General features: G+C 48.8%; 1 protein-coding gene across 1 annotated transcript in view; it reads right to left on the bottom strand.

Annotated features, from left to right (window-relative positions):
- ZC3H7B (zinc finger CCCH-type containing 7B) overlaps window positions 1-13,997 on the bottom strand; it is a 56,815-nt gene extending 42,818 nt beyond the window's left edge. The window contains exon 1 of the mRNA XM_082351420.1: window positions 13,713-13,997. The gene's annotated coding sequence lies outside the window, so the exon portion shown is untranslated. The remainder of the gene's footprint in view (window positions 1-13,712) is intronic.
- Between the last annotated feature and the right edge of the window lie 11,766 nt (window positions 13,998-25,763).

Here is a 25,763-nt window from a genome sequence, read left to right as displayed (position 1 = left end):
ACCCAGCAAGGATCTCATTCAGATTTGATGGAGAAGTCAGAAGCTTTTGCCACAAGCGAAAGCTAAGAGAATTCAGCACCACCATACCAGCTCTACAACAAATGCTAAAGGAACTTCTCTAAGTGGGAAACACAAGAGAAGAAAAGGACCTACAAAAACAAACCCAAAACAATTAAGAAAATGGTCATAGGAACATACATATCGATAATTACCTTAAACGTGAATGGATTAAATGCTCCAACCAAAAGACACAGGCTTGCTGAATGGATACAAAAACAAGACCCATATATATGCTGTCTACAAGAGACCCACTTCAGACCTAGGGACACATACAGACTGAAAGTGAGGGCATGGAAAAAGATATTCCATGCAAATGGAAATCAAAAGAAAGCTGGAGTAGCTATACTCATATCAGATAAAATAGACTTTAAAATAAAGAATGTTACAAGAGACAAGGAAGGACACTACATAATGATCAAGGGATCAATCCAAGAAGAAGATATAACAATTATAAATATATATGCACCCAACATAGGAGCACCTCAATACATAAGGCAACTGCTAACAGCTATAAAAGAGGAAATCGACAGTAACACAATAATAGTGGGGGACTTTAACACCTCACACCAATGGACAGATCATCCAAAAGGAAAATAAATAAGGAAACAGAAGCTTTAAATGACACAATAGACCAGATAGATTTAATTGATATTGATATTTATAGGACATTCCATCCAAAAACAGCAGACACTTTCTTCTCAAGTGCGCACGGAACATTCTCCAGGATAGATCACATCTTGGGTCACAAATCAAGCCTCAATAAATTTAAGAAAATTGAAATCATATCAAGCATCTTTTCTGACCACAACGCCATGAGATTAGAAATGAATTACAGGGAAAAAAACGTAAAAAGCAGAAACACATGGAGGCTAAACAATACGTTACTAAATAACCAAGAGATCACTGAAGAAATCAAAGAGGAAATCAAAAAATGCCTAGAGACAAATGACAATGAAAACACGACGATCCAAAACCTACGGGATGCAGCAAAGCAGTTCTAAGAGGGAAGTTTATAGCTATACAAGCCTACCTAAAGAAACAAGAAAAATCTCAAGTAAACAATCTAACCTTACACCTAAAGGAACTAGAGAAAGAAGAACAAACAAAACCCAAAGTTAGCAAAAGGAAAGAAATCATAAAGATCAGAGCGGAAATAAGTGAAATAGAAACAAAGAAAACAATAGCAAAGATCAATAAAACTAAAAGCTGGTTCTTTCAGAAGATAAACAAAATTGATAAACCATTAGCCAGACTCATCAAGAAAAAGAGGGAGAGGACTCAAATCAATAAAATTAAAAATGAAAAAGGAGAAGTTACAACAGACACCACAGAAATACAAAGCATCCTAAGAGACTACTACAAGCAACTCCATGCCAATAAAATGGACAACCTGGAAGAAAAGGTATAACCTTCCAAGACTGAACCAGGAAGAAACAGAAAATATGAACAGACCAATCACAAGGAATGAAATTGAAACTGTGATTAAAAATCTTCCAACAAACAAAAGTCCAGGACCAGATGGCTTCACAGGTGAATTCTATCAAACATTTAGAGAAGGGCTAACACCCATCCTTCTCAAACTCTTCCAAAAAATTGCAAAGGAAGGAACACTCCCAAACTCATTCTATGAAGCCACCATCACCCTGATACCAAAACCAGACAAAGATACTACAAAAAAAAAAAAAAAGTATTAGCCTTGTAACTTAAAATACAAAATGAGATGACTGACATCAGGCCAACAGTAGGACAGGGGCCAAATGGGAACCAGTAGCCTGATTTTAAGCCCAGTGCTCCAGGACTGCCAAAATGTCCATGGACTGTTCTTCCCAAGAAAAAGACCAAACCGTTGACCTGAGAACCATGAAGGAAACACATTGTTTTTTCCATTTTGGAGAAGGGTTTGAAAATGACAGAATTTTAAAGACTTAGATCTTCATCTGACCAGGCAGGGACTGCGCTAGCCCCTCCAAAATCTCAACGTCTGGCCCATGCTTGACACAGAGGAAGTGCTCAGGAAATGGTGGTTTGGATGAAAAAGAAATGGATGGGGCTTCCCTGGTGGCGCAGTGGTTGAGAATCTGCCTGCCAATGCAGGGGACACGGGTTCAAGCCCTGGTCTGGGAAGATCCCACATGCCGCGGAGCAACTAAGCCCGTGTGCCACAACTACTGAGCCTGCACGTCTGGAGCCTGTGCTCTGCAACAAGAGAGGCCGCGACAGTGAGAGGCCCACGCACCGCGATGAAGAGTGGCCCCCGCTTGCCGCAACTAGAGAAAGCCCTCGCACAGAAATGAAGACCCAACACAGCCATAAATAAATAAATAAATAAATAAATAAATAAATAAATAAATAAGTGAAATTAAAAAAAAAAAATGGATGAATGAGTATCAACTCATCCAATCCAAGCATTACCTAGATAAGAATGAATGAGTGTTGAATAAATAAATGAGAAAAACTGAGACCGAGATAAATTCACAATCAGGTAATAATATTAACATTTCCTGAGTGGCTACCATGTTCCAGGGGCTGTCATGATCCCTATACACATAATACCTTCCTTAAGGATCGCACAATCCTATGAGATAGGGACTGCTATCATTCTCATTTTGTGGAGGAGGAAACAGAGGCACAGAGAAGTTAAGTGACTTGCCCAAGGTCACACAGCTGAAACAAGGTAGAGCTGGGATTCAAACCCTAGCAGCCTGGCCCCAGGGCCCAAACACATCACCATAATTACCCTTGCTGTCGCCCATTAAGTAATCAGACCCAGCCCCAGGACCCTGAGTGTGTCATCATGCTCAAGACTCCCCCACCCCCAAAATAATTCCCTCCTCTGCTCCTGAATCCCCTTCTGGCTAGCACAACATTGATTCCCTTTCTTGGTCACATTTAAAAAAAATTTTTATTGGAGTATAGTTTACAATGTTGCGTTAGTTTCAGGTGTATAGCAAAATGAATCAGTTGTACATACACATATATCCACTCTTTTTTTTTAGATTCTTTTCCCATATAGGCCATTACAGAGTACTGAGTGGACTTCCCTGTGCTATACAGCAGGTTCTTATTAGTTACCTAGTTTATATACAGTAGTGTGTATATGTCAGTCCCAATCTCCCAATTTATCCCTTCCGCCTCTTGGTCACATTTCGTGAAAGGGTTGTATACGCTGTTCCCACATCCTCACTTCCTACTCACAGCAAGCCCATGCCCACTCCACTGAGGGTGCTTGCCAAGGGTCCTCCCCATCCCAGGGACCTCCTAGCTGCTGAGTCCAGTGGGGGACAGTTTTTTACTGGCCTTTTCTAGGACCCTTGGCTGTGTCCGCTGGTCCTCCTCCTCCTCTGCCCAGGTCTTCCATTTACGGGATGGTGTTCCTGCTCTCCTCACTTGACATGCTCTTCCCAGATGAGCTCTTGCATTTCATGATCTCATGAGTCATGTCAGTGACTCACAAATCTATTCCTCCCACCAGGCTCACCCCCTCCCCAATATTTCAGATTCACATCTCTTACCTTCTGGGAAGTGCTACCCAGATGTCCAATACCCGGACTGTTTATGACCTCTGTGTCTTTCCTAATCCTGAACCCTCTACCTGGAATGCCCTCCTCCTCCCCACCCCACCCCCAGCCAACTCCTACTCATCCTTTAAGACCCAGCTTGGATGCCTCCGTGTCCAGAAAGTCCTCCCTGGCGCCCGTCCCAGTTGGGCAGGGTGTTCTTCTAACTCAACACATCCCAAACTTCACTCAGCAGCTTCTCGCCTAATCCTGCTCCTCCCCCATTATTCTCCAACTCTAGTCCTAGATCCAACCATCATCCTGTTCTCAGTCAATCTCCAATTCCTTCCACATTTACCTCCCAAACACTTCTTCACTCGTCGCCCATCATCTCCACTAGCAGGCCCTCATCATCTCTGGCCAACAGCCTCCATCGAGCTCCTTCCAATCTGCTGCCATTTGGTGGTCAGGGGTATCCGACATACATGTCAACGTCACTCCCCCATGTGACATCAAAACCCTTCCAGGTGCGTGCACACAGACAAATGAATGCAGGTTTAAGAAAAGGTGGAAAGTGAATAAGCTCTGTAGTCCACTAATGTACCAATGCCAGTTTTCTGGTTTTGATCATGTATACTGGCTGTATATCACCATCAAGGGAAGCTGGGTGAAGGGAACTCTTTGTTACCATTTTTGCGATTTCCTGTGAAGAAAGTTAGAAAACAAACAAAACCTTGCATGACACTCACTACCAGGAGGACAAAGGCCAAGCGGCGCATCCAGGTCACACAGCACCCACCCACGGCCAGGCCTGGAATGTGACACTCCAGCAACTTCGGAGCATCCAGCTTCCCGTTCAAGCTGCCCGCTCTTTCTGGAACAACCCTAATGCCCAGTGCTTCTTGAAAGCTCAGCTGAGGGCTTCCCTGGTGGCGCAGTAGTTAAGAATCCACCTGCCAACACAGGGGACACGGGTTCGAGCCCTGGTCCGGGAAGATCCCACATGCCGCGGAGCAACAAAGCCTGAGCACCACAACTACTGAGCCTGCGCTCTAGAGCCCACAAGCCATAACTACTGAGCCCACGAGCCACAGCTACTGAAGCCCGCGTGCCTAGAGCCCGTGCTCCACAACAAGAAAAGCCACTGCAATGAGAAGCCCGTGCGCCGCAACAAAGAGTAGACCCCGCTCGCCGCAACTAGAGAAAGACCGCGCACAGCAACGAAGACCCAATGCAGCCAAAAAATAAATAAATAAGAGGATTGACATAAATTAAAAAAAAAAAAAAAGCTCAGCTGAGGTGGCTCCTCTACCAGGAAGCCTTCCTTCCCCAAACCCCACCTTTGCACAGCACCCCAAGCTCACAAGCACTGCACCGATCCTAGTTAACTCAAAGTATGTGCTCATGTTCCCATTCTCTCCCTAAACTAGGAGCTCCTTGAAGCCAGAAGCTGCGTCTGATTCATCTCTCAGCAGCACAGAGAAACATATTCTGAGTAAGTGGAGTCTCATAAATCCTAGAATAACAGTGAAGATGTGGATTTCAGTAATCTTTTTTTTTTTTTTTTTTTTTTGGCACACTGCGTGACCTGTGGGATCTTAGTTCCCCAACCAGGGATGGAACCCGGGCCCTTGGGCAGTGACAGCATGGAGTCCTAACCACTGGACCGCCAGGGAAATCCCTCAGTCATCATTTATTAAGCACTTTCTCTTAACCAGATATTATTCTAAGAGCTTTAAGTATAATACTTAATCCTCATAACACCCCTTAAGAAGTACTACTATCATCCTCATTTCACAGATGAGGAAACCAAGGCACAAAGAGGTGAAGTGATCTGCCAGGGTTAGTTACTAAGTGACGGAGCTGGGATTTGAACTCTGGCAGTTGGACTCTGGAGCCCACGCAGTGTCACCTCCTGACTCAAAAGTGCTCCCTCACCCCCACAGGCCGCCTTCAGCCTAGACCCACACTGCACCCCGCCACCCCACCCCGAGCACTCACCTGCCCCAGTGCAGCCTGCAGACGGGCCACGCGCAACATGAACACCACCTGAGGTTACGTCATCTGCATGCCTGGTACTTCTCCTGACTCACCAGGCCCTCGATGGCTTACCCAGAGAGACCAAGAAGGCTTTAATTTCTCAGTCCCCGACCTCACTCATCAGCTTTCTGGGTCTGCATTGAGCCCGAGGACCCTCTGCTCCAAGGAGGTCAGGGAGGGGTCTCAGCTCATTTCTGGAGGTTACCTGCTGGGCGTGAAGCACCTTCTATGGCAGGGGTTTTGAACCTGGGGCCCAGGGAGAGAATTCAGGGGAATGTGACCTTTCTTCAGGGGTCTGGGAAAACATTTGCAACTTTTTTCACTAACTCCTACCTGATATTTAACATTCCCCTCGATTATGAATGTAGGCAATACACTCCGTAGTGTCAGCACAAGAAATCACAGCTTTTTCCCTGTCAAATTTCAGCTACTGCAGACACAACAAAATATCGTTCACGCTCACCACAACTTCAAAATTATGGTAGTTACATTAGACTCACTGCAGATCTTATTTTTTAGTGCATTGATGAAAAAGCCCAGCTGTAGTTCAAGAGAATTGGTTTCCTTTGTAATCCTGTGTATTTTACTTTACACGTTTAAAAAGAGTATTCTGAGAAGGCATGCATGGGCTTCCCCAGGCTGCCTGATAGGTCTGCGGTACAGAGGTGCTTAAGAAGCCCTGCTCTCAGGAATCAGGTTATTTATCCCTACAGTAATCTCAAAAGTAGGTGCTATTACCCCCACTTTCCACCAAAAAGCGAGACTTGCAAAAATAAAGTCTTTTTTTTTTTTTTTTAAATGAGGCTTGGAGGGATCTGTGACTTGCCCAAGGCCACACTGCTGCATGGGAAGCAGGCTGCAGGTACTGGCACCTCCAGGCTCCGCCAGGAACATCTGTCCAGGAATGAACATGCAATGGATACCCGCAGGCCTCAGCAACCTGCAGTTTGTTTCTTTTAACTGGCCACCTTGCATAGAAACCAAAGTCCAAGAAACTTCCCCCAGGCCCCCTCCACGGCCCCACCATAAGCCAAACTAAGAGTCAGCTGCAAAGAGTAATCCCCACCCTCCCACAGCATTCTGGTTCCAAAGGGCTTTTTTTTGTTGTTATTTATTTTTGGCTGTGTTGGGTCTTTGTTGCTGCATGTGGGCTTTCTCTGGTTGCAGCGAGCAGGGGCTACTCTTCGTTGCGGTGCACAGGCTCCTCATTGCAGTGGCTTCTCTTGCTGTGGAGCACGGGCTCTAGGCGCGCGGGCTTCAGTAGTTGTGGCACGTGGGCTCAGTAGTTGTGGCTCGCGGGCTCTAGAACGCAGGCTCAGTAGTTGTGGCGCATGGGCTTAGTTGCTCTGCGGCATGCAGGATTTTCCCGGACCAGGGCTCGAACCCATGTCCGCTGCATTGGCAGGTGGATTCTTAACCCCAGTGCCACCAGGGAAGTCCCCCAAAGAGGCTTTTACTTTCTTCATCTTGTCTTTCTTGTTCGCAACAACCTGAGGGCCCAACTGCACAGAAGGGTTCAAACCCACATCTTTCTCCAGGGGCCCAAGCTCTACTCCTGCTTCTCCACCTCCAAGACCCTCCTGCTAGGCTGCTAAACTGAGACATTTAAACAGTAACTCTTTTATATATATATATATAATGGAAAATAACAGAAGCTCACTGTAAAAAAAAAAAAAACAAAAAAACAACAGAGCTTGCCCAGAGTCCAGAGCTCAGAGTGACTGGTTACCATTCTTTTTTTTTTTTTTGAGCAATTTGAAGTCACTGCTCCTGTTCACGGGAGGAGAAATCCTTGTGGTCCTACCACCTGGGCACCAAGAGTTTCATGGGCTGCTCTGCAAAGGGCCCTGAGCCGGTTCCAGTCCCAGCCCTGTCCCATGCTAGCTTTCAGGGAATAAGTCTGAGCCTCTTTTTTGTCGTTTACGAGATGGAGCTAATGATATCCACCTTCCAAGACTATTTTGTAGATTTACATAGTCCCCTCCGCCTACACACACACACACACACACACACACACACACACACACACACCCAGAGGAGGTCAGAAATTTGTGTTTCTGCTGAACTGGGCACCATCAGAGAATACTTGGCAACTTTCAAAATTATCCTGTAAGTACTTTTCAATCAGTCAACCCCAATTTCTTTGCAGTTTCTTTCTAGGCCACTCTTTTTTGGCAAGGGCTGTTCTGGACCACCTTGCTACTATTATTCATTTACTCAACAAATAACCACAGGACACCTTTGTGTGCAATGGGCTCTACCAGATGCTGGGGGAACAAGGTTAATGAAGTCCCTGGCCTTGGACAGCTTGTGGTCCATGCATAGAAAGACAAATAAAAAGGCCAGTGTTAAATGCACAAGTAATGATACAGATAAGAGTTACAAAGAAACTAAAATAGGAAATGTGGCAGGGAATGATGGAGAGGGGGGTGGGCTGGGAGCTTAGCGCAGGCCCTTCCAAGGAGGTGGCATTTAAGAGGGACAATTAGGAGCCAGTCACGGGAACATGGGAGGGGGGTAAGGGCACACCTGGCACAGGGTACGGCAAAGACAATGGCCCTGAGGTGGGAACAAGCTTAGAATATTCAAGGAAAAGACAGAAGGCCAATGAGGCTGCAGTACTGAAGTGAGGGCAGGCCAAGCAGGAAGGAAGGGGCAAGGGACAGGCTGAGGCTGGTCAGAGAGCTACACACGGGCCAAGCTGGAGAGCCAGCACTGTGCTCTATGTGTGGCAGGAAACCGCTGGAAGGTTTTCAGCAGAGGAGTGACAGGGTCTCATTCTTGAGAAGATCCGCTGGGCTGCTGTGTTGAGGATGGATGACAAGAGGGGAAGGTGTGAGATTAGTTAGGAGGCTACTGCAGGGGTCCAGGCCTGGATCAAGGTGAGCAGTGGAGAAGATTCAGGAACACTCTGGATGTTATTAAATGTTCATGGCAATCACAACCATGCCCTCACACCGAGTGGTCTTTATAGCTTTCAAAGTTCCTTCATTTAAGTTTCAGAGCAAACCTGAGGCAGATGGGACTGAATCAGCAAGGCCATTTCTCAGAACAGGAGACTGAGGCCAAGACTGACGGGATGACGGTGCCCCAGCTCATGCAGCAAGTGTGTGCTGGGACTGAACGAAAGGCAGGACTTTGGACTCCCTGCCCTGTGTTCCTCTGCCTGCAAAGGGACAGGGTATGACATGGAATCCTCCAGAGAACAAGAGCTTAGATGAGCCTCTGAAAACCCCAGAAGGGTCAGAGCCTCGACCTTGCCTGCAGCCCTCAAGGAAGTGCTCGATGGATTCTCGCTGGCTGACCCCAGCTCTCAGTGTCAGGGAATCTGACACCCGCTTCCCTCTCTGAGTCATGGTGTGGACAAGACAGGAAGAACTGGGGGGTGGGTGGCTCCTCGGGTTTCTTCTGAAAAACAGAGACCTCTTTCATCTTGAAAGATTATCATGAGGATTAATGAGAGACTGTGGGCAAAAGCACGATACAAATGTTAGATCATTAGGGTTTCCAGACAGATAAGAAAAGAGCTCCATGGAGACTGAAACACCTTGACGGCATCTCTCCTGCAGGACGGCTAAGACCTCGGACTCGGGAGTCCAGCAGGCCTGGCTCCCTCTGACCCCCTGCTCTACCTCAGCTGTGTGATCTTCGAACCTCAGTCTCCCCATCTGCAAAATGGGGCTGTTAATAGTCGTTCCTGCCTCAAAGAGTCGTTAAGCGGATTCAGTAAGAGAAAGCGCAGAAAGCACAAGGCCGGCACACAGATGCCATCCAGACATGGTGGCTGCTGTCGCTACTGCCACTGTCACCATCAAGCCTGGGTCCCAGCCTCTGATTCGGGGCTCGGGAATTGCGGCGGAACTGAAGTCAACTAGAGATGTCTCCTGGATGCAGAAATGCTGCCGCCCCTTCCCTCTGGGCCTCCACAGCCTGATGGGGAAACAGTGCTAACACACCTGCAGAAGCCATCAGGGCACCTGCAAAGAAACAGACTTACTAGGAGAAATAAATAAGGTGGGAAGGAGCCCCCTAGCTGGTGATGACAGAGAAAGGAAAACGAGCCTGTTTTCTATGGGCCATTAAATGTGATGAAAGGAGCTGGCTTCTGTGGAGGCTCCTGGGAGCTGACACGTAGCAGTCACTTCATCAACCCCAGCTGAGGCTGCAGCCAGACTTCCTCAGAGGATACCTCCACCTTCTGCTGTCTCACCTTACCACCACCAGCCCCGTCAGCCTCCTGCTTCCCTCCCTCCCAGCCTTACCTAGTCCCCCACTGGGCCAGCTCAAGAGCCAAACTGCCCCGGTTTGCCCTCCAGCTCTGTCACTTACACGATGTCACTTAACCTCTCTGTGCCACAGTTTCTTCATCTGTAAAATGGGGACAATTATAGCGCCCACCTATAGGGCTATCATAAAGATTGACTAAGCTCATCTAGGAGAAACCACTCATGACAGCTGGCCACTAGCTAATTGCTGGATTGCTGTTTGTTAAGTTACTAAAAATTTTTAAACCCCTCTAGTTCCTCTCATCTGAGTCTCCTGTCCCGATCCCCGGGCACTGGGCTCCTCCCAGAGGTTACCACCAAACATCATCAAACCTCAGGGCTCATTTTCGGAAATGGAAACTTGGGCCTGGAGAACCCAAGGGACCACAGTGGCAGAGCCTGACTTGAACCTGAACTCACACCTGCCACCTGCACCGTGGCTGTACCAGATGATCTGCCTGTTCCTACTTCACACTGCCCTGCCTTTGTCCAGCTCAGTGCCGCTCCTTAGAATGCCCTTTCTCTGGCCTTTCTCAACCCATCTTTCTTTTTTTTTTTTTAATTTTTTAAAAATTTTATTTTATTTATTTATTTTTGGCTGTGTTGGGTCTTCATTGCTGCACACGGGCTTTCTCTAGTTGCGGTGAGCGGGGGCTACTCTCCGTTGCGGTGCACGGGCTTCTCATTGAGGTGGCTTCTCTTGTTGGGGAGCACGGGCTCCAGGCATGCGGGCTTCAGTAGTTGTGGCTCGCGGGCTCTAGAGCGCAGGCTCAGTAGTTGTGGCGCATGGACTTAGTTGCTCCGCGGCACATGGGATCTTCCCAACCAGGGATTGAACCCGTGTCCCCTGCATTGGTAGGCAGATTCTTAACCACTGCGCCACCAGGGAAGCCCTCAACCCATCTTTCAAATGTTTAAATGGCACTTCTTCTTGGAAGACCTTTCACCCCCCAGGGCAAAATAAATCTTCTTCCTCTACACTGGGACATAATTCAGTTTGACAACAAAATGGCTGAATGCGTCCTCCTGGCACCTCCACGGGGGCCTGGGACACACAGGGTGAATCAGACCCAGTTCCTGTCCTTGGGAAGCTCAGGTTAATCATCCATATCTTTCTCCTTTCCAAGCCACAGGCTCCTCCGCGGCGTCAAGCCAGGTACTGGCAGGCACTAGGAACTGAACTCAGATCTCCACACCCAGGGCCCAGTCTTCCTTCCACCACCATTCTGCCTTCTGCAGTCAGGCTTCCAGAAACCTCCTGAGAGTACCTGCACTGGGCCAGCCCCGCGAGGCCATGGGGCACAGGGCTGGTTCATTAAAACTCCCTGGCCTTGGGGAGCCTGCTGACATTTTAGCTTAAGCCCCCACCCCCGGAACATTTGCCAGTTCAAACTGTCTTGGTCTCTGTTCTTGTCTACATATTTGGGATGGAGGTGGTCCAATTCTGACGCCATGTAGCACACTTAACAGTCACACAGGACTGGCTTCAAATCCAGCCAGGTGATCTTGGGCCAGCCACATAAATCATGTGTTCCTCAGTGTCTTCAGCTGTGAGATGGAGATAATAATGCCCACCCCTCAAGGAGCCGCTGTAAGAATTAGAACGTACGTCAACCTCCCAGAGCGGAAGCAATTGTGGTGAGCCCAGAATCCCCTACCTCTTCTCCACCCCAGCCAAGCATACCCATTCTTTCAAGTTCAAGACCCACTTGCTGAAGGAAGCCTTTCCTAACTTTTCCAGGTTACCCTGAGAGCTCTCTCTTCTCTCCACTCCCACCGCATTGACCCTAGTATTGACCATTTCCTTGTTCTCTCATTGGTTCGCTAGAGTTAACTTTCTCTGCCCAGCCAGCCTCTAAGTGGCAAACTCAACCCAAGCCTGCCCCACAGCATTGCACTATGCTCACAAGAAGCGCTTGAAAAGTAACTTGCTAAGGTAGCCAGGACTCTGGGAAAAGGTGAAGATTTGGAGGCAGAAAACCAGGTGGGAATCCTAGCTCTGTTATGTGACTTTCCAGGGAGAACCTTCAACTCTCTAAGCCTCAGGTTTCTCATCTGGAAAATGAGGACTGAAAAATGTCGAGCTAACATGGTTGCTACGGAGGACAGATGAGCCAGCATATGTGAAAGCCCTTTTGTTATAAACTAAAAAGTGCTATTTAAGGGATTATTATTTTCAGATTTTCAAATCCAAACCTACTGATGCCTCAACTTTCCTATACCTAAGACTCAAGAGCCCAGCTCTTAGCCCCAAATAATCCACCAAAACCCACATTCTTAACTGTTCATCCTAAACAAAAAGCCAACAGCCTAGAATTCACAGCATCCATGGAACCTCGTCCCAGCTCAGGGCTCACAAAATCTGTCTTATCTTCAGATATCAGCCCTCCTGGACACAGGTTTCTCCTTCCCAGCTCAAGGAAGCCCACACCACAAACCTATTCCAACTGCAATTGGCCGGGCATCATTTCTAGCTTGCAGTCCAATTTCCATGGGAAGTGAAAATGGGGAAAGACGACCAAGGTGGGTATGGTGGTATGTGGGGGGAGAGGGGGAGAAGTCTTGGTAGTAGAATTAAAGATTCTGCTGGAATTTTGTGTCCAATAGTTGCTAAATGTACTATAATTATCACATTTGTGTGAAAATCCAAGGATCTGCATTCTGCTGTTTTCATGGGACTGGATGAATTGCAGGCACTGAGGAAAATGCTAAGAAGTTGGAGTTCAAGGTCTTGTACCCAGGAATCAAAAGTCCCAGTAAGCAATCCCAGAGAAATGAAATCCCTGACAAAGCTGATGTGGACACCCCAGTCCCTCACTCTGGGCCCAGGCCCCTTCTCCAGCCCCTCCATTTCTTCTCCAGCCCCTATTCTTACCCATTAATGCCATGTAGGCATCACACCCATCAGAGTCTATCAGAGTGAATCCTGATTTTTTTTCCCCCGGGAATACTGCTTTGTCTCTGTGAAAGACCCCCAAACCGGGCACCTTATAAATATCCGAATCAGACAGATTTTAAGAGGAAATCGGGGAAAGGAAGGAGCAGGCCGAGAGGAGTCCCTGAGGCCCGCCTAGGGCAGGAGGGGGTCCGAGGCCGGGGTGGGCGCCCCCCAGGCGCTGGAGCTGTCCCCCGCAGCCCCTGTGAGCCCCTGGTAGGACGACGGGCCCCCCGCAGGCCTGAGCCCAGGGACTGATCCCGCGACCGGAAATGCCCCCCCAGACCGCGCCCCCCTTTCCTGCCGCCCTCTCCCCCGGGCCGGGCCGCAGGCCCCGGATCCCCGGGCTCGCGTGGCCGCCGCAGCCGGCAGGGGCGGCCCGTCGGCGGCCGCGGTCCTCGGCCCGCGCTGCGGTCCCTCCAACTCTCGGCGCTGCGGGGCCAAGGCGCACACAAAAGGAAGGGGCGCGTTGCCAGCGACGCCCCCGCCAATCGCCTCGAACCCCATCGCGGGAACCGGCAAAGCATCCGCGCACCCCAAAGCTCCGGACGCCCAGGAGAGAGCCCCCACGCAAGAAATTCCAAGACACCCCTCGGGGGGTTGCAGAGGCAGCCAAATCTCCCAGCGGCAGGTGCCCCCGACCGCACAATAACTTTGAAACTTTGGGGCAGGGCACGGGGGCCGGGAGGGGGAGCCCCAAAAAGAAGGAAACGGGGGTTGGGGGATTATTGATTTTTGCAAAATGCACTCTCCGGGTGTCCCCGCACAGCTCCGGCCTGGCCAGGGCTTTCCGCACCTCCTCCCAGCCCGGCGCGGCCCCCGGGCGCCCCGAGCCCTCCAGCGCCGGCCGCCGGTTCGCTGTCGGGCCCCGGCCTCTGCCCCGCGGGGCTCGGGCCGCGCGCAGCACTCACTCACCTCGGCCGGGCTGCGCTCCCCGCGGGCCTGCGCCGAGCCCGATAAATGGTATGCTATGACTAGAGGTATGATTACGTTATTATTATTAGTAATAATAAGAGTAAATGCTATTTAATTACGGGCGGCAGCATCCTGCTCCCGGCGCCGCCGCCCCGGCAGCTCCGTCCATGTGGCTCCGGAGAGCTTTACTTTCATTTCCAGCCCCCTCGGCCGGCCGCTCGCGGCAGCACCCGCTGGAGGCACGGTCTCCCTGCAGTTCTTCCTCCTCGGGTCCTAGAGCGCGGCTCCCCTCGCCGGGCGCCGGGGGTGGGCGGCGCGGGCTGAGCACCTGGGGGCGGAGGGGGCGGGGAAGTCCCCCTTCCCCTTGGACAGCTCATGCCTGGAATTCACCTTTATCTTCTTTGAAAGTGTCCTTCCCTCTTGGGGCTTTTCTTTTGGCAATTCTGCATTTCTGGGCTGATGCTGTTCTAACTCAGCGCCCCCGCCCTTCCTCATGTGTGTAAAGAGCCCCCGGGGTTTCCAGATGCTTTCAGTGAAGGCTCCCCAAAACCCTAGATGCCTTGTGCCCTTTTCAAGGATGAGGACCAAAGGCTCAGAGAGGAATCAGGACCTCCCTCGACTGTTGTTGTATGTATGGGATCTTTCCCGAAGGGATCTGAGGCTGCTTAGAAGACCCAGAAGGTAAGGGGAGCTCACCAAAGGAGAAACCGGCTGTCAGCATCCCTGGCACTGACACAGAGCTGGCCAGGTTCAGGTTGGATTTGAATCCAGAGCTTCGGATTCCAAATACGGTGTCATCCCACCCTACCACCACCTGCCCCGTGGATTCCTGAGAGTTCTCTACCCTCTTCATTTTACACGCACACACACACATATGTATGTATATGTGTATGTAGGTACATATATATGTGTATGTATATATATATTAATTTATTTATTGAAGATTAGCTGTGAGATTTGTAAAGATTTTATCTTTACAAATGTTATCGTTTCCACATTTGTGCCAGAAAATCTTAGGGACTGGAGATGCATCGCTGAGATAAATTTTAAACACGCTCTGGTAAATGCTAGGAGGGACCAGAAACTGGCACAGTTTGCCTATTTAATTCTCACAATAATCCTGGGAGATTGGTTTTAGCATGCCTGTTTTACAAATGGAAAACTGAGGTTCGGAGATTAAGCGACTTGTCCAAGGTGGCAGTTCTGACTCCAGAGCTTGTATGCTTTACATGGCCTCTCACACTTTTCACTATCTACCATAAGGGAGCCTTGAAAGAGGGATAAAAAGCACCTGCACCGCTGGAATTTCTCAAACTCTTCCTTCTGTGGGTGCCATCTCTCCCCTCACTACTCTAAGATTAATAAACAAAAAGGCAGCCTCTGGCATAAAGATGGTGGACATTTATGTCCAGAAACGAAAAGCAGAGTCCAGTGGCCCTCTGACTCACTGCAAGGAGGGCCTTGTTTAAAATGAAAACCTTTAACCCCTCCCACCATCTCAGAGATTTTTTTTTTTTTTTTTTTTTTTTTTTTGCCACCCTGCGGTTTGCAGGCTCTCAGTTCCCCAACCAGGGATTGAACCCAGGCCACGGCAGTGAAAGCTCAGAATCCTAGCCACTAAGCCACCAGGGAACTCCCAGAGATTCTGATTTAGTATTTCTGACAAGCATGGCTAGGTCACCTGTAATAGTCCCAAGATTGTGGGCTAAAGACATACGCAGGATGAGCCTGGCAATTTAGGGAGACTGGGTGGTACGGTGGGGCTGTCACTGAGGCAGCATGAGAAAGACCAAGGTCTGTTGGAGTCCCAGCTCTGCCACTTGCTAGCTGTGTGACCCCAGGCAATCTTGCAGCATTAGTCTCCTCATTGGTAAAGTAAGGATAAGAAAACCTAATCAACATAAATTTTGTTTCAAGGGCTACAATTAAATAATAGCTGTAAAGCATATAGTATAGTGCCTAGCCCACGGGGATGAATAAATGTTCGTTTGCATACCTCCTGTACAATTTATAGTGAAACACTCATGACAATTTATCAGATTAGGTTCCATTGTTATTATCACTCCCATTTTATGGGTGAAGCTGTTGAGGCCAGTTGGACTACTGCATCTTGCCTCAAATGAACTAGCTGGTAAATGGTGTGGTGATTCCACCATCCCAGGCTGCCAGTGGAATAACACATACCCTTAAAAAAGGACTGGAGGGACTTCCCTGGTGGTCCAGTGGCTAAGGCTTCACGCTCCCAGTGCAGGGGGCCTGGGTTCAATCCCTGGTCAGGGAACCAGATCTCACATCCTGAAACTAAAAAAAAAAAAAAAAAAAAAATAGAAATGAGGACTGTCCATCATTTAAGGTGGATTCAGCTGGACACCAGCCCTCCCCTCTGCCACTTTCATCTCTTGAATTTGGTATCAACTAGTTAAACTATCTGAGCTGCCTGAGATGGTAAATGGGCCCTTACAAGACCCCAACCAGAGGTGGTGGTACTTTGGAGAGAAAGGCCCCAAAGGTGGCACCAACAGGTTGCCCTGTGTCCCCACATTAAAGCTGAAATAGCAGTAACAGCCACCACTTTTTATTTACTTATGAGTCAAGCACTTTGCACATGTTGATTCTCTTACCCTCCCCAAAACCCTGTAAGGTAGGGATTGTTTTTACCTGTTTCAGGGTGAAGAAACAGACACAAAGCAGTTAACTGACTGAGAAAGAGGTAGAGAAAGAATTCAGTCCCAGGCCCATCCAGCTGTAAGACCACAGCATCGTGATGTGGATATCTTAAATCTGGATGCGTCACTGGTTACCCCCAAGAGCCTGTCACAGGAGCGGGCCGCTGGAGAATGGGAGGTGGACACTCATGCTCTGACCTTTGAGGAACTGACAGGTACATCATTCAGTTATCCCTTCTCCAGCGAGCACCTCCTGCTCCAAGCTTAGGCCTGCCATGTCTTGGACCCCAGAGACGCCTTCTTATCACCTGGGAAGAGCCTGAGTGCATGACAGTCTTAACTGCAACCATGTATAGTGTTCATTCGCTCATTCAAAAACGTTCATTGCCAGGCCCCATGCTAGGTCCTGGGACTGCAAATAAACCCCTTTCCCCACAGCTCCAGCACAGTCCCAGGTCCCAGCCCTCCAGCAAGGCGTCTTGGGGTTTAGGGAAAGACCTTGAAGATAAAATGCACCACTTTAGGCTCAGGTTGGGGATAATGAGTACTTTCCCCATAGGGTTACTAAGAGGATTAAGTGAGTTCCTGCATGCAAAGCATTGATAAATGTGTGATTAAATAAATAATAAATACATAATGCATTCTTCTGGGAAACAGTCCATAGAATTCAGATTCTCAAAGGTGAAGGTGATTTAAAAAAAAAAGAGAGGGGTGGACCCATAAGCCTAGAAGCTGAGATAGGTTATAATACAGTGGTTGAAATGCAGGTGATAAAACACAGTCATATTTGTCCCCAATATGCTTGAAAATGTTCAAGCATACAGAAGATTTTTTTTTAGAGGAAAGCACATTTATTTATTTATTTTTTATTTATTTATTTATTTATTTTTGGCTGCAGTGGATCTTCACTGCAGTGCGCGGGCTTCTCTCTAGTTGTGGCGCGTAGGATCTCTCTCCTCTAGTTGTGGCGCGCGGACTCCAGGCATGTGGGCTCTGTAGTTTGTGGCACACGGGCTCTCTCATTGAGGTGCGCGGGCTTAGTTGCCCCTCGGCATGTGGGATCTTAGTTCCCTGACCAGGGATTGAACCCGCGTCCCCTGAATTGAAAGGCGGATTCTTTACCACTGGACCACCAGGGAAGTGTGGTGGTCCGAACGCGGGTTGGAAAAGAATTTCCAGACACAAGGCAGAATGTAAAGAAGATAGAATTTATTAGCGGGAAGGGTCTCTGCCAGAACAGCGGGCCGACTTCCTAGTAGTCTGGGAGAGTGGAGCCCGAACACATGCTATTGATCAGTTTTTATAGCCAGAAAACAAAGGAATGGTCCAAGGTGTAATTTTGTTTACTGATTGGTCGAGGCACCTATACCTTCCTTCTATAGGGTAAGAGTGGGACAGGGCAGATGCCTTTCCTTATTTGGGACAGGTCCTGTTGCCCAGGTGGGCTCGGGAATTTCATAACCATCGCAACATGGTGGTGGGGAGGGCAATTGATTAAGAATCCGGTAGGGAGTGTAATGCTGACACTTTTTCAGGCAGGGTCGTCCTTTGTCCTTGAAGCACCATTGTCCTTGGAGCACCACATTCCCCCCTCTCTTTATTTATAGGGCCAATTCCTTGGCCCTAATGGATACCCTGCTCATGTCTACCTAACTGCCTAATTCCCTCTCAGGCATTCGGGAACCCCTTTGTGAGGAGAAGGGGCGACAAACTCTCTCTGGCTGCTTCCTGCTGACCGGGGGCATCGTGGGGCCCTGGGTTCCCGTTGCCTGCTCTCTGTCAGGGTGTATCTAGGGAGGAGTGTGGGCCCCATGGAAAGTGATGGCAGCTTGTTCAAGAGTTGTACAAGTGTTGTCTGGCTGGTATTCTTGTTGCATCACCATTTGGAGGTTTATTTGTTGTATTCTGGAAGAGACAAACTTAACAAGGAGGTTAAAAATACATGACCCGAAGATTAGTAGAAGTAGAAAGGCTACTATAGGACCTAGGAAAGGGGTTAGCCAAGAGAACCAGGACCAGATATTAGTCTTGAAGTCCCACCAGTCGAGTCCCCCTGAGACTCCTTCCCTGTAGAATCCATTAGCTCTTTCAATAATGGCTCGAAGATTGGTCTGGACCTTGCCCGGTTGGTTGACAAAAAACAGCAATCCTCCTTTAACGTTGCACAGGTCCCTCCTTGATTAGCTGTTAGGAGGTCCAGAGCTCTTCTATTTTGTAAAACCACTCCTGCTAGAGAATTTTTTTGTTCTTGTAGAGTGTTAATTTGAGCGGCTAGGCAGGCAGTCTGTTGTGTGAGTGCAAGAGAGAGCTGTCGGGCAATGGAGGTACCTCCAGGGGAACTTGGTGGAGGATATGGGGTGGGATTTTAGCTAGAGTAGGCTTCGCAGTGGCTATTAAAGCCATATTTACCGGCGTAAATGATAAAGTAGCTTTAAGTTTTGTTAAAACGTCCCGGCCTAACAGGGGTATCGGACAGGCCAGGAGAACTAGGAAAGAATGGGTGAATAGAGTATTCTCAAGGGAACAGGATAAGGGAGGTGTAAAATGGCCATATGAGGGCTTTCCGTCTACTCCCATTAAGAGGATTGAGGAACAGCAAGTGGGACCAGAGAAGGAGGTCAGGGCCAAGTAGCCCCTGTGTCAGTTAGACAGGTTATAGTAGCCCCTGCCACATCCAGGGTTACCCAGGGCTCCTCCGGTCTTATGGGGAACATAGGCGCCTATAGATTGAGCCGTGCGCACCTTCAGTCATCCGCATCCAGGAGCCCCAGATCTAGAGCACAATCCGGTTCTCGCTCCTGATAGTCAATTACCACCGACAGGGGCAATTGGCCTTGACCTTGGCCCAGGGGGCTGGGACCCGAATGCCCCGAGTGTTGGGTGGTTGTGGCATTGGCCTCCCCGCTTGAGGGCGGCAGGGACAACTCCTCTTCCAGTGGCCCTTTGGGCGACAGTAAGGGCACGGGGGATCGGGTGGTGGGGTGCGGCCGTTCCTGACACTGTGCCCCTGCTGACCCCACTGGTAGCAGCTCAGCGGTGGTTTCTGAGACGGGAGAGGGGCTCCCGTGGGTCTGTTTTGGGAGGGACTGAGCAATGGCAAGAGCCATATACTGAACATGTCGTTTTAACTTTTCTTCCTCTCTTAGTTCTCGTCTGTTCCTAGAAGCCTCCTCCCTATTGTTAAAGACCTTAAAGACCGTGTCAAGTAGAACAGGAAATGGGGTCTGTGGCCCTTGCTCTAGTTTCTGTAATTTCTGTCTTATGCTTGGGGATGCCTGGCTTATAAAGTGAACGGCAAGTATAGCCTGACCCTTAGGGGTCTCAGGATCTTGGTTGGTGTATTTCCTCATAGCCTCTGCTCATCGGGCCTGAAAAAGGGCTGGATTCTCAGGGCGTTCCTGTGTAACTTCTCTGAGTTTATTATAATTGACAGGTTTGATGATTGCCTTTTTCATACCTTCTAGTAGACAGGTAATTTCTCCTAGTGAGCCCTCCTGCTGGCCCATTTTCATTTGCCTGGTGTCTCCATCCTGGGTCTGCCCTTGGGACTGCCTCTGCCCCCGCTCGGTTCTCATTAGGATTTCGGGCGTGTGCCTTATCTGCCCAGGCCTGAGCCACGGCCTCGATCCTGGCCTTTTCTTCATGATGCAGCAGGTAGTTAGGACCACATGAATATCTGGCCAGGTTAAGTCAAAGGCTATAGTTAGGGCCTGGAATTCCCTGATGAAGGTGGAGGGGTCCTGGCTGAAGGAGCCCAGTTTCCCGTGGATATGAGAGAGATCAGACATGGGGAAGGGGACATGAACCCTGATAGTACCTAGATCTCCGTTAGAGACCTCTCGTAGGGGAAGCATATCGGGACTCGATGCTGAGCTTTGGGCTGCTCGTGACTAAGTGTGGGGAGCGGAGGGAAGGTCTGCTTCTGGGTACGGAGGTAGGGGTTGGGGAGAAGGTTGAGGAGGAGGCGGTGAGACCAGGGACAAGAAGGCTCATCCAGGATACCTGGTGGAGGGGGAGGTGGGGAGGGACGAGGTAGTGAAGCTGAAGGAGGAGGGCGGGAGGATGAGGCATTAAAGCGGCAACGGAGAGACACATGCAATGGAGAGACACATGCAATGGAGAGACACGTGCAATGGAGAGACACGTGCAATGGAGAGACACGTGCGACAGGAGTCCCTCAGGCTCGGATTCTGACCGCGGGCCGTGAAGGCCAGCACGTACGGAAGCTTGGAATCCTCTCCTAGTTTCCAACAGTAGAGATCAAGTTGGAGGACTGTGTTGTAATTTAGGGTCCCATTAAGAGGCCATTGTTCTTGGTCCCTCAGTTTGTACTGGGGCCAAGCCGTGTTACAAAAGGAAATGAGCCTCTTCTTCTTGAGATTGTCTGGGTCAAATTCCTTCCAATTCCTGAGAATACAACCAAGAGGTGAGTCTAAGGGAATAGACATCCCTGAACCCATTCTTAGCCTCAGTGCGACTAAGGCACCAATGACCAGAGAGGGGAATTCCCGGAAACCAGCTGGGAATTGACTCATTGATAGAATATTCTCATGGATGGGAAGGAGCTCTCCCAGGACAATCTAGAGGCAGTGAGGTCCTTTGGAGTCAGTCCGAGCTGAGGAGAAAGAAGCAGAAGAGACAGAAAAGAGGACTGAGGATTCCGCCTTCTAACCCTACCGAGGAGGCGGTGGCCAAGGGACTGTGGGCTTTGTGCTTTGCTTTGTCCACGGTGTGCCTCGCATTGCACGGAAGTCGTCTTGACGGGGGCGCAGACGCTCTAATAGCCTGGTCTGTTCCGTGAACCCCTTATCCTTTCATGGGCATCTTCAAGTGGCAGGTGCCCTAATGGCTTTTAAATGCCTGACCCGTGCCCGCACGATACCAATCGGCCTAGTCCTCAGTCGGAAGGAAGACAGAGGGATCCTCACCAGTCTGGGCGGCAGTTACTGGGGTGAAGAGAGCCGTGGAGTCTTCGGAACACACCAGGATGTGGCCCTGGCCAGAGTTCCTCTGCTGCTTTCACGGCAGCTTGCCTGTTCACAGAGGGTCCCAAGGAATGAGGAGAGGAGGTGGGGGAGGAGATCCCCCCGGAGATGTCCCCGTACAGGCCACCAAAATGTCGTGGTCCGCACGTGGGTTGGAAAAGAATTTCCAGACACAAGGCAGAATGTAAAGAAGATAGAATTTATTAGTGGGAAGGGTCACTGCCAGAACAGCGGGCCGACGACTTCCTAGTAGTCTGGGAGAGTGGAGCCCGAAAATGTGCTATTGATCAGTTTTTATAGCCAGAAAACAAAGGAATGGTCCAAGGTGTAATTTTGTTTACTGATTGGTCGAGGCACATACACCTTCCTTCTATAGGGTAAGAGTGGGACAGGGCAGATGCCTTTCCTTATTTGGGACAGGTCCCGTTGCCCAGGTGGGCTCGGGAATTTCGTAACCATCGCAACATGGTGGTGGGGATGGCGATTAAGAGTCCGGTAGGGGGTGTAACGCTGACACTTTTTCAGGCAGGGTCATCCTATGTCCCTGAAGCACCATTGTCCTTGGAGCACCACAGGAAGTCCCTCAAGCATACAGAAAATTGAAAGAACTGTATAGCCCTATATTATGCTACATTTGTTAAGATTTTGCTGTATTTGCTTTATCATATATTTATCCTTCCATCCATCCATCCACTCATCAATCTACATAACATTTTTGTTAAAAACGAAACAGGTAATTTTTAACTCTCTTCTTTATGCTCTTTTGCATTTGTACTAATTTTTAAAATTGCTGTCAGTTTTCATTTAAAAACTGAAATAATTTCCATTTTGGAACAAAAGAATTATTAAAAGGAAATATAATCTACCAAAAGGATTGGTACCAGGAAACCCTTCACACACGTTAGGCCCAAATTTAAGCTCCTCCCCAGACACCATCCTTTTCCATCTTATTCAACACTGGATTCTGGAACAGTGCCTTGTACATAGTAGATAACTGTGGAGTGAATGAATTCTTTTAAGTATGGTTGTTTATCGAGGTTAAAAAAATAGTTAAGGGAGCCCTGGGCTTGAACCCAGGGGGGAATGTGGTTTGAGTTATCTTTAACAGATGATGTAGCAACCCCCTCCCACCAGGGGAGGGGGCAGGCTCTCCAGCAATATGGGTAGGCCAGGCCCACCTGCCTCTCCCCCGGGGCCCAAGGCCAGCATCCAGTTGGATCTTGGGACTTTCTCTCTGCATTCCTCACGTGTCTGACATAGTTCGGGCATTTGTTTTTGATCTGACTAAATGGCAATTCTGCAGCCTTGGTAGCTCTACAGGAAACCAGAATAAATATCGTTTATTCCATTTACAATTGGCAATTAAGTTTGTTTTCAGGCACAAGAATGGAATTTAAAACACTCAGTTAAAGTAAACCAAACTAATCAGATGCAGTCTGCTTTTCTCTTCAAAACATTAAAAGAAGGAAAGAAGAAAGGAAGGAAGGAAGAAAGAAAGAAAACAATAAAAACCGCTGCACAATAGAGAGAGAAAGAGGTCTGGAATATCCACTCTCCCCTTATTCTCACGTCACACTCACAAACTGACTTGTTTTGCATGTGTATTGAAAAGAACCCCAGAGATCTGGTTCTGCTATCTCTTGTCTAAATTACTGTGTAATTCGGACAGGTTACTTGACCTCTCTGGGCTTCAGTTCTCCATCTGTTGAAAAGAGGAGAGGGATGGCCTAAGATGGTTCTATCTGTCTGTCAAAAGCTTTGATTTCATTTCTCGAGGCCAGGCAAACAGACTAGCTCTCAGGTGGTAACTTGAGAGAGAGTTGGAGAAAGGAAGGGAGAGAGAGAAAGATGACGACAAACGTGTTGATTGGAAACACTGATGATTCTGGACTCTTCAGACTCGCTGTGCAAACCCCCTTCTCCTTTTTTAAACCCTAGTCTCCCCATTTTAAAGGGGTTTGAGAGAGAATCTAGATTCAGGAGTAACAAACAGAATCTCTTTGCTAAGGGCCTGGGTTTGTGATTTTTAGCTTTGAATGTGAACACCTGCAGGCAGAACACCTACACGCCGGTTCTCCACAAGCCCCACTGGACCCCTGTTACCTCCTATTACTTCCCGGGGCTTTGAAAGCCATTGAGTTTCTGCTAAGAATTCCCTTGCAGTTGTGAAAACCTTATGATCCATCACCCGGAGGAGGAGGAAGGGACGCTCGCCTAAGATGTTCTGCTGCCCACCTCTCTCTTCCCTTTGGGAGGTCTCCATCAGAGAAACGTCTCAGAGGGTAAAACTGGAAAAGGGAGGGGCTGAGGATCACCCCGAGGAAAATTCAGACTGATTTGATCAGTCCTAGCTGGAATCAGCACAGGAATAGCATCAGGCCTAAGTGGAAGCTTTTCAGCCTTCTCAGATGATGATTCATTTTTTTTTTTTTTTTATTGTAAAGATGCGGTAGCACGGACAGGTCTTAATTCCGTTTTTTTTTTTTAAGTATTTATTTATTTATTTATGGCTGTGTTGGGTTTTCGTTTCTGTGCGAGGGCTTTCTCCAGTTGCGGCAAGTGGGGGCCACTCTTCATCGCGGTGCGCAGGCCTCTCACTGTTGCGGCCTCTCTTGTTGCGGAGCACAGGCTCCAGACGCGCAGGCTCAGCAGTTGTGCCTCACGGGCCCAGTTGCTCCGCGGCATGTGGGATCTTCCCAGACCAGGGCTTGAACCCGTGTCCCCTGCATTGGCAGGCAGACTCTCAACCACTGCGCCACCAGGGAAGCCCGATGATTCATTTTAAGGAAACATCCCGTGACCCTGACTGGAATCCAGTTCAAATGAGGAAACCTGAAGCATCTATGATAGGCCAGGCCCCAAGAGGAGGCTGCTCACATAGAAACAGTACCTGCCCAGAGGCTCTCCAGGAAGCTGCCAAGAGGGCTGTTAACTCTGTGAGAAAGCTCTCAGACCGACTGCTCTGGGGGCTTGCAGCTTGCTATGGGCCCCAGAGGAAGGTGACTCATTCTGGCTGGAGTCGAGCAGGAAATCCTCCTGGAGGAGGTGGCATTTGATGCGGGCCTTGCAGGCAGAGAAGGAGAGGGAGGGTGGAAAGAGGATCCACATCTCAGTAGTTGTGTGAACCAGGGGCTGGAGCTTCAGTTTTCTCACCTCTGCTGGGAAGGGTGGCAATGAGGCCCACTTCCTTTGTAAAGATTAAATTAGTTGTATGTGGAAGGATCTGGCGCATAATATATTTAACCCTGAATTGCAGGTAAAGCAAAAGCATGTGTGTGGGCTGAGTTGTGAGAGGTAACTTTGGAAAAGAAAGCTGCATATGTTGAGGGTGATTATGTCTGGGAGCTAGAGTTTCTTGGGTAATGGTTACCTTTCTCTTTAGCCTGTTCTGTGTTGCTTGAAGTGTTTATAATGAACACATGTTATTTACATAATGGTTAAAAAGTTCTTTGTGAAAAGAAAAAAAGAAAAGCTATTTGTGTTCTGTTACTTTAAAAAATTTGAACCTAGAGAAAAGTGGCAAAAATGTTCAAAGAACTTCCAGAGACCCTTCACCCAGACTTACTTATTTTATTCATTTATTTTTTTAATTTTTGGCTGCGTTGGGTCTTAGTTGCAGTATGCGGGATCTTCATTGCGGAATGTGGGATCTTTTGTTGCAGCGTGTGGGCTCTTCCTTGTGGCTCAGGGGCTTCTCTCTAGTTGTGGCGTGTGGGTTTTCTCTCCCTACTTGTGGCGCGCGGGCTCCAGAGCACGTGGACTCTAGTTTGTGGCATGTGGGCTCTCTAGTTGAGGTGCGCAGGCTCCGTAGTTGTGGCACACGGGCTTAGTTGCCCCATGGCATGTGTGACCTTAGATCCCCGACCAGGGATCGAACCCGGGTCCCCTGCATTGGAAGGAGGATTCTTTACCACTGGACCACCAGGGAAGTCCCCAGATTTACTTATTGTTAACATTTTGCCACATTTGCAGTCTCTTGCCATATATGTATGTGTGTATATATATGTATATACACATTTTTTGGAGCCATTTGAGAGTAGGTTGCAGACATCATGCCCCGAATTATTTCAGCATATATTTCCCAAGAACAAGGGCAGTCTCTTACATAACCCAGTACAAATAAAAACAAAAAAAAAACAGGGACTTCCCCGGTAGCGCAGTGATCAAGTATCCGCCTGACGATTCAGGGTACATGGGTTCAAGCCCTGGTCCGGGAAGATCCCACATGCCGTGGAGCAACTAAGCCCGTGTGCCACAACTACTGAGCCCACGTGCTGCAACTACTGAAGCCTGTGCGCCTAGAGCCCATGCTCCACAACAAGAGAAGCCACCGCAATGAGAAGCCTGCACACCACAAGGAAGAGTAGACCCCACTCGCCACAACTAGAGAAAGCCTGCGC

This window comes from Balaenoptera borealis (genome assembly GCF_965194805.1).
Source record: "Balaenoptera borealis genome assembly, chromosome: 13".
NCBI lineage: Eukaryota > Metazoa > Chordata > Mammalia > Artiodactyla > Balaenopteridae > Balaenoptera > Balaenoptera borealis.
The sequence above is the reverse complement of the archived record's forward strand: the minus strand, read 5'-3'. Positions and strand labels throughout refer to the sequence as shown.